Genomic DNA, 12,543 nt, shown 5'->3' with positions numbered 1-12,543 from the left:
TACCCAGTACCTTAAATTCGACCTCGGAGCAACGTAGACACTGATCAGGACAAAAGGTATTTCTAAACGTAATTTCTTCTGTTTTCACCGCTGCATGTGCTTAGTCGAATCTATCAGCGTTCGCGGATAAACGCTATTGATCCACGTGATCAGTTTCAAGGAATCCAGATCAGTGCTGAACTAAAGCGCTGACTATTTACGATTATTCGTGACTATTCGCAACTATTCGCAACTATTCGCGACTGTTCGCCACTATTCGAGACTATTCGAGACTTATTCGCACTATTCGTATTATTCACTATTTGCGACTATACGCTATTCGCTATTCGGGTTTTCCACACACCCGAAATCAGCCAATTCTGTGAGAAGACAAACTTGGGGAATTAAGCCTCAAAATCGGTACAGATATTCATATCGTGTAAGCAAGCCGAAAGATCGGATCCGAGACCAAGCTAAAAGAAGAGACACCCCTATCGTGAATCAAGAATGCGTTGTGTAACATTTTAAGTGTAACCTGTGCGATGCAGATTATATTGACTACACATACTAATTCCTGTATCAACGTATTGAGGAACATAAGGAGTCTGCGATTAGGAAACACGTGATAGAGCAACACGGGAGGGACGCAAGTGACATAGATCTTACATTTAAGATCTTTCGGAAGAGCCAGAGCAAATTTGACAGCTTAATTCAAAAGATTATTTTTATAAAAGAACTAGTGCAAACCTTGCACAAGCAGTCAGACTCCATCTGACCAGAGTTATTTTTATAGCGCAGAGTATTTTATATTTATTAGATCATTTGTAGTTTTTAACATAGTCCTTTTGTCTTATTTATCCTTTTGTATTTTAGAGGTTTTATAACAAACGTTTTATAACGTTTAGTGTACATTTACATAATATTTGTATCGCTTTTCAAATCCTCATTGCCTAATTTTTCTCATATATGCAGAAATTTCAACCACTTTTTACACTCAAAAATCAGAGAGGTCGAAAGGTCGTTTTCTCTCTTTAGTGTTTACCCTAAAATGTCTTACGGTAGCTTTTTAAAATTTTTCAAAATTCGACCCCGAAAAGGTTATCAGTAACCTTGAACACTCAAGACGCGAGCCCTTGATCATTCGTTCGTTCTTTAACCCGCTCAATCCAGTGTTCAATCAGATCAGGTTTTCTCTAGGTGGTTGTTATGTTACTGCCGAAAAAGGACGAGTTTCGTATCTAGTAAGGTAGTCTCGACCTGCTTCACCTACAAAGGAAATTACTCACCATCAACACTGTCACCATTATCATCACCATCACCTCCCCCAGATACTGCGACTAGAAAAACAAAGAAGATACAATGAAAAAACAAAACAAAAAAATAAATAAATAATAAATAGAAATAAAAGAAAATCAAGGACGGAGATTATCTCTTTTACACACAATGAAGTTACTCACAATTAATTTAGCCAAGATGACCCTGGACGATACGCACTGACTTATTCTTTCTTTGAATGGCAGACCAAAGTCATAAAGAAAGCAACTTACCCTTCAGGTTCAGGTTCAGGTTCAAGATCCCCACTGTCACTACCATCATCATCGTCCATATTACCGTCATCATCTCCAGGGCCTGGTACTAGAACGTAATCAAGATAGAATGAAAAAGACATTACGAAGAGCCGACGTTTTCTCTCTTAGAAAACCAAACTTCGCTAGGGTGACAAAATTCCACTTTTTAAAACAAAAACATAAGACCTGAACGGTGCACAACAGGTTTTGGAAAAAAAATATTGCTCTTATCAGGAAGACGAGAGATAAAGAAAATCATTTGTCTTTTGGGGATCAAAAGAATGAGAAAATGATTTTCACGACAAAACAACACAGTTGTCGTCCTTCGAAGGTATTTCAAATAGAGGATTGCAAACTATTTTCTTAAAAGCTATCTTAGGTTTTTCTCTTAAGGTGGGTGTTATATTATTCCCGAGTACTGCTCCATTGCGCAAAAGAGCAGATTTTCCTCTTATATAAACTATTCTCGTCTTGCTTCACCCAATTAGACTTACCACCAGTGCCGCCGCCGCCGTCGCCGCCACCGTTACCTTCACAGCTTAGCACTAAAAATAAAGACAATACCAAGCGAAAAGCCTTGGTCAAGAGCTGAGGTTATATCCCATGACACGACACTGAGAGTAATCCAATTAATCTAGGATTAGTTTACACAAATCTTAACAGAAATACTGCCGATACTGTTATGTTTCATAATGGTAGCTTTTTTCGGCATCGAAAACCGATTGATTCAGGTGACGATATTGCTTTTGCGTTGTACGATTGAAAACACCTAGCAATGATCTCAATAACCACTTTCCGTCTTGAGAAACGAAATGTCTTTGAACAGAGCTTTTTACAATACTTTTACTTGGCAATTTTCATCTGATTTAATTTCTAATTGGAAAAGCCAAGCCCGGACTTTCAAATTTCCCTGGCGATTCAGCAATGACAACTTCCTCATGCACCGGGGCCTTGATCTAATTCTGTGCAAAGTTTTCCGTCGCGCGACTTCCTCATGGGAAATACCCAACAAAAATCAGTTCGATTGTCGCTCTAAGTTGAGGGTGAATGGAGAGAGTATTTCCTGGTGGACAACAAAATGCTTAGAATAACCTTTTATAACTGGAGGTAATTTGCTTCTTCCTACACTGCAGCATTTGTCTCAGAAAATTGCTATTCATTTGATCTAGTTTGACAAGTAACTTTTAAATCACGTTGTACTAGCAAAAGAGAGTATTATTAAATTTTAACTTTGAAAATCCAATTTGTAGGTGTAGTCCATGGGCCACAACAAATTTTCTTACCAGTTTTAGGGACAAATTATGGGTTATGTCTTTTTGAAGAATGAACCAAAGTATTGAAAAAAAAATATGATAGCCATCTGCAATTTGTAGCTTTAGAGTTTGATTTTATAGTTCAGTAAAAATATCAAAAATTACCCTCCGGGATTGAAAACTAAAAATATGCAGAAATTTCAAGGTATTTGATAGACAGGAAGAAAAACAAACACAATATGTTATTTTTCATATTTTTCCAGTGTGCAGTTCAAAAATGGGCTTCTTAACACCTATTTTAATGGTATAATGATATGCTTGATTTGCTATGCATCATGGGTAACCAATATGGCGAGCAATTTAGAGATATCATTGTCAAAATGGGAGCGTTTCTTACCGCCTGCACTTTGTTTGGAATAATCGGAAAGGGGCTCCAGGATGCTGGTTTGAGAGACCTATGTGTAGAGTCCCAAGGTGATTAACAGACGATTTCCTCACGGAGTGATAAGTTCTAATTTTTATTGGCAATGTTTTTCATTTGTTCTTTATATTTCTCACGCAATTACTCAATAACTTACCGCGGAAATAATCAACATCAACATACTATGCATAGTCTCTTGTCTACATTCAATGGATTTTTGCACGAATTAACGTCTCCATGTATGGAAGCTAGTTATATAGATAGCGCATTTTTGAAGAAGTCTTTACTCGACTGCCAAAAAAGAAGATATTGAAAATCAACAATATTGAATAGCTGTATGAAATTTCGAATGATTCAAGGTGTGATTAAAATTGTTAGATGAGAAATGGACAGGAGAATTGAGGAGAATTAGTATGATGCGTTTGGCAAAAGAAAAGACGTTACACAGGGCTGGGAATTCTGGAGTGACTGATATTACCTTCATAAGGGAAGAAAAAAAAGAAATCGTTATAACACGAGGTATTTGTATTTGTTCATCCGATCAAGTACGAACGCCGCAGAACAGGGCAGAACTTTGTTGAACTGACGAGACGCGGTGCTGTCCTTGTGGTATAGTGATTCCAATCCGAACACAGTATTTTTTTTTTCTAAGATCTCTCAAAAGATAACAAAGAAAGACAAAAATTCGAAGCGCGAACTTGGAATTGAGACCCCAGAACCTGCAATCGTAAATGCCTAACTAAAGACCAGTTTCACCGGTCAAACTGTCCTTTATCACATGAGGCAATTCAGTGGATGAGCTAAGCCGAAGACGAAGAAGCCACCAGATCAAAAGTAGATACAAGAGAGTAGAATCACTCAGTATTGGCAGGGAAAATAAAGAACGAAACAAATAGGAAAGAAAATCAGAGCCCGAAATACAGGGATTTTATCACTGCATCACTGCTTCCATTGGTGATCGGACATAGAAGCGGTACTTTCTTTTTGGTAACGACTCCGACAAGGATCGTCAATAACTTCGTGAATGTTTTCAACGGTGTCACATTTTATCATGTGTTCCTTTACCTTTGCGTTTTGCACAATTTCTATTTCTTTTTTCTCCTTTATGGCTCGATATGGAAATAATATATGACCTAAGGATTAAAAGCTCAGTTCAGTGGCATCAAAATTCTCACTGTTTACAAACGATCCATTTTCCAAGTTGAGTGGCTAAGCCAAATTGATTTTCGACAGTCGTCTAAAACGACAATTAGGATGCAGTTAACTAACCTTTTTGACACTGAATGATTCCCACCACTATAGCAAGAACAAGCCAAAGTTTCATGACGAGCGCTGTTTACTTCCTTGTTAGCCAAAACTGCGTAAAGAGCACTGAAAAGTGTGGTGAAAGCAAACTGGATGTTGTTTATAAGTATGGTTTCTCAGTCGGGTTATATCGGCGTTTGAGAGGAATCTTCCTTATTCATAACCTGTTTCCGAGATACCGATGCAAACATACTCACCCACCATACGTAAACTAGGAAACTCATTAAGTGATCTTTATCCCTGAAACAATACAGGTAAAAATGGTAAACAAGCTATATCTTTTATGTGACAGATTTTGGAAAATTGTAAAGTAGCAACAACGAGAACAACAACTTTAATAATGTAACAGTCTACTAGGTGGCAGCAGGGGATCTACTATTGGGACAAAGACAAAATCCATACCCAAATACATTGAAATTGGCTAAATAAGTAAATTAACATTCTCCTGAACAATACTGACTACATTAAGTGGAACTATTTATAGCAATCAATATATATTATAATCAAGTATGGTCGAGAGATTTTGTAATTCAAGATCATTAAAGTGTCTGCTGCTATCAGTAGGGAAAGTAGAACCTCAGGCGTTGTAGTGGCCCAAAATATGTTTACCATGTCTGACGGTATTACAATATCGTCAGACATACTGTCCGACAAGGTGAACATACTTTGTAGATTTAAAAATCTACACCTAATCAAAGACTCCTGTGAGCCAGCTCATGGATGAATGTTTCTTTGTGCCTCCGTTTCAAAACGAGTCTTCGTGCAAAACTGGGTTTGATTTGCATAAAAAGGAACCTGTAGGTGCAAAGTCGAAAGGACGAAAAGCAACTCGGAAATGGCCTATTGGATGAATGTAGAGAGGTTGTTGAAGAAAACGAGAAGAGAAATTGATCATTGTAGAATTCTTCTTGGTACTGCAGTGAAAAACAGGAAAAATAGACATTGTTTGGTCAAATGTGATGTATAGTTTCTAATTTTCAAATATGGTTGCTTATTGAAACCCTTTGGGTGGCTTAATTCGTTCTGTGGTAAAATCATCTTATAATAAATAATTATTTATTACATATTGAAATTTCAACAGCGATGAGATTTCAACAGAGCACAACAACAAAAACCAAGATGAACACTGCTTTTATTAGGAACAGTTTCTTTCCTATTAAGTCGATCCACGGAAATACTGACTACAATAATGTAGCACATAAAAGCTAAGAGGAGACATTGTTGCCAATAGTCTCCTATACATGTAGATTATACATTTTTATTGAGCTATAAATAACATAATCGATACAGCAGCATGACACACATGTAATAGAAGTACGGCATAATAGCAGTCATTTTAAGAGTTGAATGAAATTTCAACTGGTATGAGCTGGAACAGTTAGGATAGCTTATACTTGAAGTAAACATTGCAAGATTTGTATTTAATTATAGAGACAGATTAACACGTTCTATTTTTGTGTTCCCTTATGATGGGTTCTAGTAGCGTCATTTAATTGTGGTCCCAATATAAAGGACTGATGTTACTCTACATGTATATATGTTCATGTGTATGAAAGTGATACGGAGCTGCTAATGTTAAGTTGAAGTTGTATTTCCGTATTCCACTGTAAAGCTATAGGTTCATTTCTGAGATAAGTTTTGAGACATGTAGTGAGTTCAGGTAGATTTCACTTATTGACATTCTTGACTTTAAGACACCTTTATGGAGTTCGAAAGTGTTTCAAACTCTGTAATTATACGTGCAGTTTTAAATGTATGCTTGTAACCAATGTCTTTAGCAAAGAATGAGTTTCAACAGCTAAAGTGGCAGCTGACACAAGTGTTGAAAACATCTTTTTCTCTTTTTAAGCAGGAGTATTCCACATCGATCTGTAATTCTCAGATTAATTCCATGAAGTCTTAATGGTGACTTGTGTTGTTAAAGCCAGTTTCTACGAAGTCTTTCAATATTATTTTTGGCAGCTGATAAACAAGTATTGCATCAGTAATGGTGTTGTTAATATTAACATCTGCTTACTGTCACTTGCATATTATACCGTAGTTGTTACTGCAGTGTTCACCTGGGTTATTTGGATATGCACAATAGTACAACTTCACCTGCAATACGAAATAAAGAGGATAGTCACATATTCTAAAAGGGCATAAAAATGAATGAAGAAATATTATGCATGTATATTTTTAATTTGCTGCCCTTTCCCTTCTCCCCTTACCCAATCCCAATAAAAATAGGCTACTTACCTAAATGTGGTGTCCAAGCGATATTTCTTGCTTTTCTGGAAAGAGTTTAAAGAAAGAAAATGCGAGTTATGAGTGGGATGCTCTCCTTCAAGAAACATTGGAGCTAAAATAATTCCTTTAACTCTTATGTACATCATCTGCGAATTCTGGTAGAGTTACGTGTAATTTTGAATCTCTAAGCGGACTAGGAATTTAGGAAAATGAAAACCACAGGAAATTCAAACCATTTTGTCCTCATTAGTAATATCATCGCTATTTAGAATTAATTCTTGTTAAAAAAGTTGTTATATTGCTAGTATCGTAAGTAATGTAGATTGTTACTGTAATTTGAAAGTAATAAAGTGTAAGTAAGTTCAGTTTTGTAAAATTGTACATAAAGTGTAGTATTACAAATAAAAAACAAAGGTTTTTGCTCACGATGTATTATATACTCTTTTAAAAACGTTTAAACACAGTGTTTTTTTAGCCTTCTGTTCTCCTTTACGCTAGTCAAGTACACTGATACAATACCAGATATGTGTCCTAGGCAAAATCTATAAATGATATCAAAAGTGCGTACCAATTCTGGAAAACAAACAATAACTTACAGAGCAACTATTCTCTGGGACAATATCCCCACGCACCTTGAGGTCATTCCCCAGTATTGCATTCGTACTGCACATGATTCCCCGCGTGATTAGCACGCGCGCATTAAAAAATGGCGGCTTTTTCTTTGCGGCTGGACTTCGCCATAAAGGTAAATCGTCATTTTCTCGCAAACGAGTATGGTGATCTATCATTTTATTCTGTTGTTTTGAATTGAGTAATAAATTTCTCTGTGTAATATAAATATGGACCACTTCTCAGTATAGAACAAAAAAAAAACCATCGTTGGGAACGTGAGTTTACATGGTGCTGTTATAGGGATTTATTGGGTACAAACAAGGTGCTGTTGCTCCTAAACGAACATGGGGATCCCTCATTTTTATTTCAAAATGTAAGTTCTTGTAATCTAAAGAATCAATAGTCAAAGTTTCACAAAAATCTCAGTGCAGGTTTTATTTCAGTGGAATGACCTCAAAGATCTCATTGCTTTCAACTTCTCTAAACAAATGAAATTTTATTTACCGTCTGAACAACATTGTGAAAACTTGTATTGATTTTCTCCATTCTATTATACCATGTACACATCTCTTCTCTTAAGAATTCTATGCATTCTCAATATCCATAGAAACCTTAAAATAACTGAAGACTGAATAGAAAACTCTCGGGTTACCTCATTCTCCAGAAATTCTAAATGTATGAGTTTTTTGTTGTTGTTGCTGTTTAACTGATGTCTAAATTTATTTTCGTCTGATAAGTAATAGCTATTCGACTGACTGGTGTACAATTCAAGAAGTAATCACCAAACTAATTTTAAAAATCGGACGAGCTCGCAGCTCTAGGCCGATTTGAAATACGAGCAAGATTACTCTCTGAATTGCACGACACGATATGCAGTTACTAATCAATCGTTTCAATAACAATTTTTGAGCTTAGAAAAATCCCCTTTCAGCTTTTCTTGAACGGAAACGTCCACAGCACTTTCTGTAAGTTTCAAAAACTGTAGGAAACATAATAAGGAAACCATTAAAGCGCAGATAATTAACGAGCGAATGGCGTTTATATCATATTACAAGGTGTATTTGAAAACCTGTAATTGGACACCCACGTGATCGCACGCCGAGCAGGTGAAAAATAGGCTAGGCGCGAGAAGAACCAATAACTTGGAGCTCCGGCCGGCCGAAGGGTCGCCAAGCGGAGCACCATGCCCATACAGGAAAGAAAAAAAAAAGACCCACACATTGATTTTCTCATGGTTATCATGGCTAGCGGTATTGCTCGTAGGCGCGTACGCACGACGACGACGGCGGCGGCGGAGTCACGCAAGATGGCAACCATACTCCAGTGAAAGTGAAATGACAGAGACACGCACCCTTGATTTATAGCGTACTTCTTTGATATTGGACATCAAAATTATGGCCAATTGACACCTGTCAAACAAGCTATCTGCTGACAATTGCAATGAAAAAATGAAAACCATCATAGTGGCAATCATGAATAATACATATTTCAAGATAACACTAGGCGAAAAAAAATGTTTTTTTCTCAAATTTGGCTCCGCGAAAATATGACGTAGATGGTTTAAAATCGAAATACTAATTGTAAATACCCCATTTGCCACACCTTTACACGGTGCGTAAAGGTGAGGCAAATGCGACATTTACCATTTTTGTAACACATTAACCTATTCGTTTGAACATTTACTTTATAATTGTTGAGTCCAATCAGTGGCCTCTCAATGCTTTGTGAATGATCATGATACTGAAATCCTCTCAAACTACTACAAGCGAGCATGTATAGGTAATGAAAAACTGAAGGCTGTTCATGGGGATCTTATTTCATCATTACTTAAATGTTTACAAACTGAGAGTCGATGGGACGGGTAACAAGGAAAGTCGGCAGCACAAGGTGCAGAAAATCACTCTTTTCAGGCCTGTTGTCTTCCTGTCACTTTTATTACGCTGCTGTTTTACATTTCTTTACAACTACAATTGTTATACATAAAACTGAACTGTATATCGACAATTCGTATAACTGCATTGCTTATATGTTAAAGGAAAGGCATTAAGGGATTGATATTTCACTTTGTTCAGACTTCATTCCCATCAGTACGCACTCGGTAGAGCCTGAGAAAATAAATATCAGATATTAGAATTCAAATTAATTCTTGCTTTGATTTGATAAGTTGTAAGTGTTATGTGTAATTATAAGTCATTGTTTTTTAGTTATTTTAGGCTAAAACCAAGTTTATGGATTTTGCTGCTGTGGTATGACGCAAGGAGCCACAAGAACGAGATATTAGTCTGAAATAGCTTACAAAAGGGTGCGAGAATCGTACGGCACACCAACATCTAACATTCTTTTTTAGAGCAAGCCCCCTAAATTTGATAAAGGATTGTACTTCAATGTGGCAGTTTTTAAATGATATAAGGTTATTTATAACCTTTTGGGGTGCCTTTGGGGAAATCTATCGTAAACGCGTTATTTTCGGTAAAACTCCAGCAAACAGTACATCACCGAAAAGGTAATAAAATGAAGCTTTGCTAAGCACGCGGGAAGCTTCAAACTCAAAACCGTAGATGTTCATTTCGCTAAATTACCCGGCTTCGCATTATCACGCACAAGCAAGAAAACAACAACAACAACAACAACAACAACAACAACAAACTGTACTATTTCAATCAGCACTAGATATGCTAGCAAAGTGTGTCCGGCTTTAACGATCTTCCTATTGGTTTCTGAGAAATAAGCTCTAAAGTTGACCAATGCGTATGTGATTTTTTTGTCAAAATAAATATATTTCGAAAATATTTCGGCATATTTTCGAGCACCAATGTCCGACGATCATTTTGAACAAATTTCGCAAGAATTCTTCAAATTCACATACTGGCCAGAAATCAGCGTGTGTCTGGAAAACCCGAATAGCAAGTAGCTAATAGTCCCGAATAGCGTATAGCGTATAGCGAATAGCAAATAGTGCGAATAGTGGAAATAGTCTCGAATAGTGCGAATAGTAACAAGGTCCAAAGATCTGGAATTCCCTTCCTGCTACAATAACTTCATCGTCAAATTTTCTCAATTTTAAGAAAAAACTGCTAGAGTTTTAGTAAAATAATAACTGAACTAGCAAAGCCGGACACTGTTGCACTATTTATGTAACCGTATTGTTACGCACGAGGTGGCCTCAACTAAAAGCCTGATGGTTTCTAGAGGTCACCTCACCTCACATTAAAATATTTATAAATACTGTACATTAAGTAAAAAAGCAAATAAACAGAATGAATGAATGAATAGTGGCAAATAAGGAAAGGGGCCGGAAGGGGGGGGGGGGGGGGAGGTGATAAAGACGAATAACCACGAATGACAGAAATTCGGTACCCAGTACCTCGCATTCGACCTCGGAGCAACGTAGACACTGATCAGGACAAAAGGTATTTCTAAACGTAATTTCTTCTGTTTTCACCGCTGCATGTGCTTAGTCGAATCTATCAGCGTTCGCGGATAAACGCTATTGATCCACGTGATCAGTTTCAAGGAATCCAGATCAGTGCTGAACTAAAGCGCTGACTATTTACGATTATTCGTGACTATTCGCAACTATTCGCAACTATTCGCGACTGTTCGCCACTATTCGAGACTTATTCGCACTATTCGTATTATTCACTATTTGCGACTATACGCTATTCGCTATTCGGGTTTTCCACACACCCGAAATCAGCCAATTCTGTGAGAAGACAAACTTGCGGAATTAAGCCTCAAAATCGGTACAGATATTCATATCGTGTAAGCAAGCCGAAAGATCGGATCCGAGACCAAGCCAAAAGAAGAGACACCCCTATCGTGAATCAAGAATGCGTTGTGTAACATTTTAAGTGTAACCTGTGCGATGCAGATTATATTGACTACACATACTAATTCCTGTATCAACGTATTGAGGAACATAAGGAGTCTGCGATTAGGAAACACGTGATAGAGCAACACGGGAGGGACGCAAGTGACATAGATCTTACATTTAAGATCTTTCGGAAGAGCCAGAGCAAATTTGACAGCTTAATTCAAAAGATTATTTTTATAAAAGAACTAGTGCAAACCTTGCACAAGCAGTCAGACTCCATCTGACCAGAGTTATTTTTATAGCACAGAGTATTTTATATTTATTAGATCATTTGTAGTTTTTAACATAGTCCTTTTGTCTTATTTATCCTTTTGTATTTTAGAGGTTTTATAACAAACGTTTTATAACGTTTAGTGTACATTTACATAATATTTGTATCGCTTTTCAAATCCTCATTGCCTAATTTTTCTCATATATGCAGAAATTTCGACCACTTTTTACACTCAAAAATCAGAGAGGTCGAAAGGTCGTTTTCTCTCTTTAGTGTTTACCCTAAAATATCTTACGGTAGCTTTTTAAAATTTTTCAAAATTCGACCCCGAAAAGGTTATCAGTAACCTTAAACACTAAAGACGCGAGCCCTTGATCATTCGCTCGTTCTTTAACCCGCTCGATCCAGTGTTCAATCAGATCAGGTTTTCTCTAGGTGGTTGTTATGTTACTGCCGAAAAAGGACGAGTTTCGTATCTAGTAAGGTAGTCTCGACCTGCTTCACCTACAAAGGAAATTACTCACCATCAACACTGTCACCATTATCATCGCCATCACCTCCCCCAGGTATTGCGACTAGAAAAACAAAGAAGATACAATGAAAAAACAAAACAAAAAAATAAATAAATAATAAATAAAAATAAAAGAAAATCAAGGACGGAGATTATCTCTTTTACACACAATGAAGTTAGTCACAATTAATTTAGCCAAGATGACCCTGGACGATGCGCACTGACTTATTCTTTCTTTGAATGGCAGACCAAAGTCATAAAGAAAGCAACTTACCCTTTAGGTTCAGGTTCAGGTTCACGATCCTCACTGCCACTACCATCATCATCGTCCATATTACCGTCATCATCTCCAGGGCCTGGTATTAGACCGTAATCAAGATAGAATGAAAAAGACATTACGAAGAACCGACATTTTCTCTCTTAGAAAACCAAACTTCGCTAGGGTGACAAAATACCGTTTCTTAAAACAAAAACATAAGACCTGAACGGTGCACAACAGGTTTTGGAAAAAAAATATTGCTCTTATCAGGAAGACGAGAGATAAAGAAAATCATTTGTCTTTTGAGGATCAAAAGAATGA

The sequence above is a fragment of the Orbicella franksi genome, chromosome 1 (assembly GCF_964199315.1).
Source record: "Orbicella franksi chromosome 1, jaOrbFran1.1, whole genome shotgun sequence".
Taxonomy (NCBI): Eukaryota; Metazoa; Cnidaria; class Anthozoa; order Scleractinia; family Merulinidae; genus Orbicella; species Orbicella franksi.
This window is presented reverse-complemented; position numbering follows the sequence as displayed.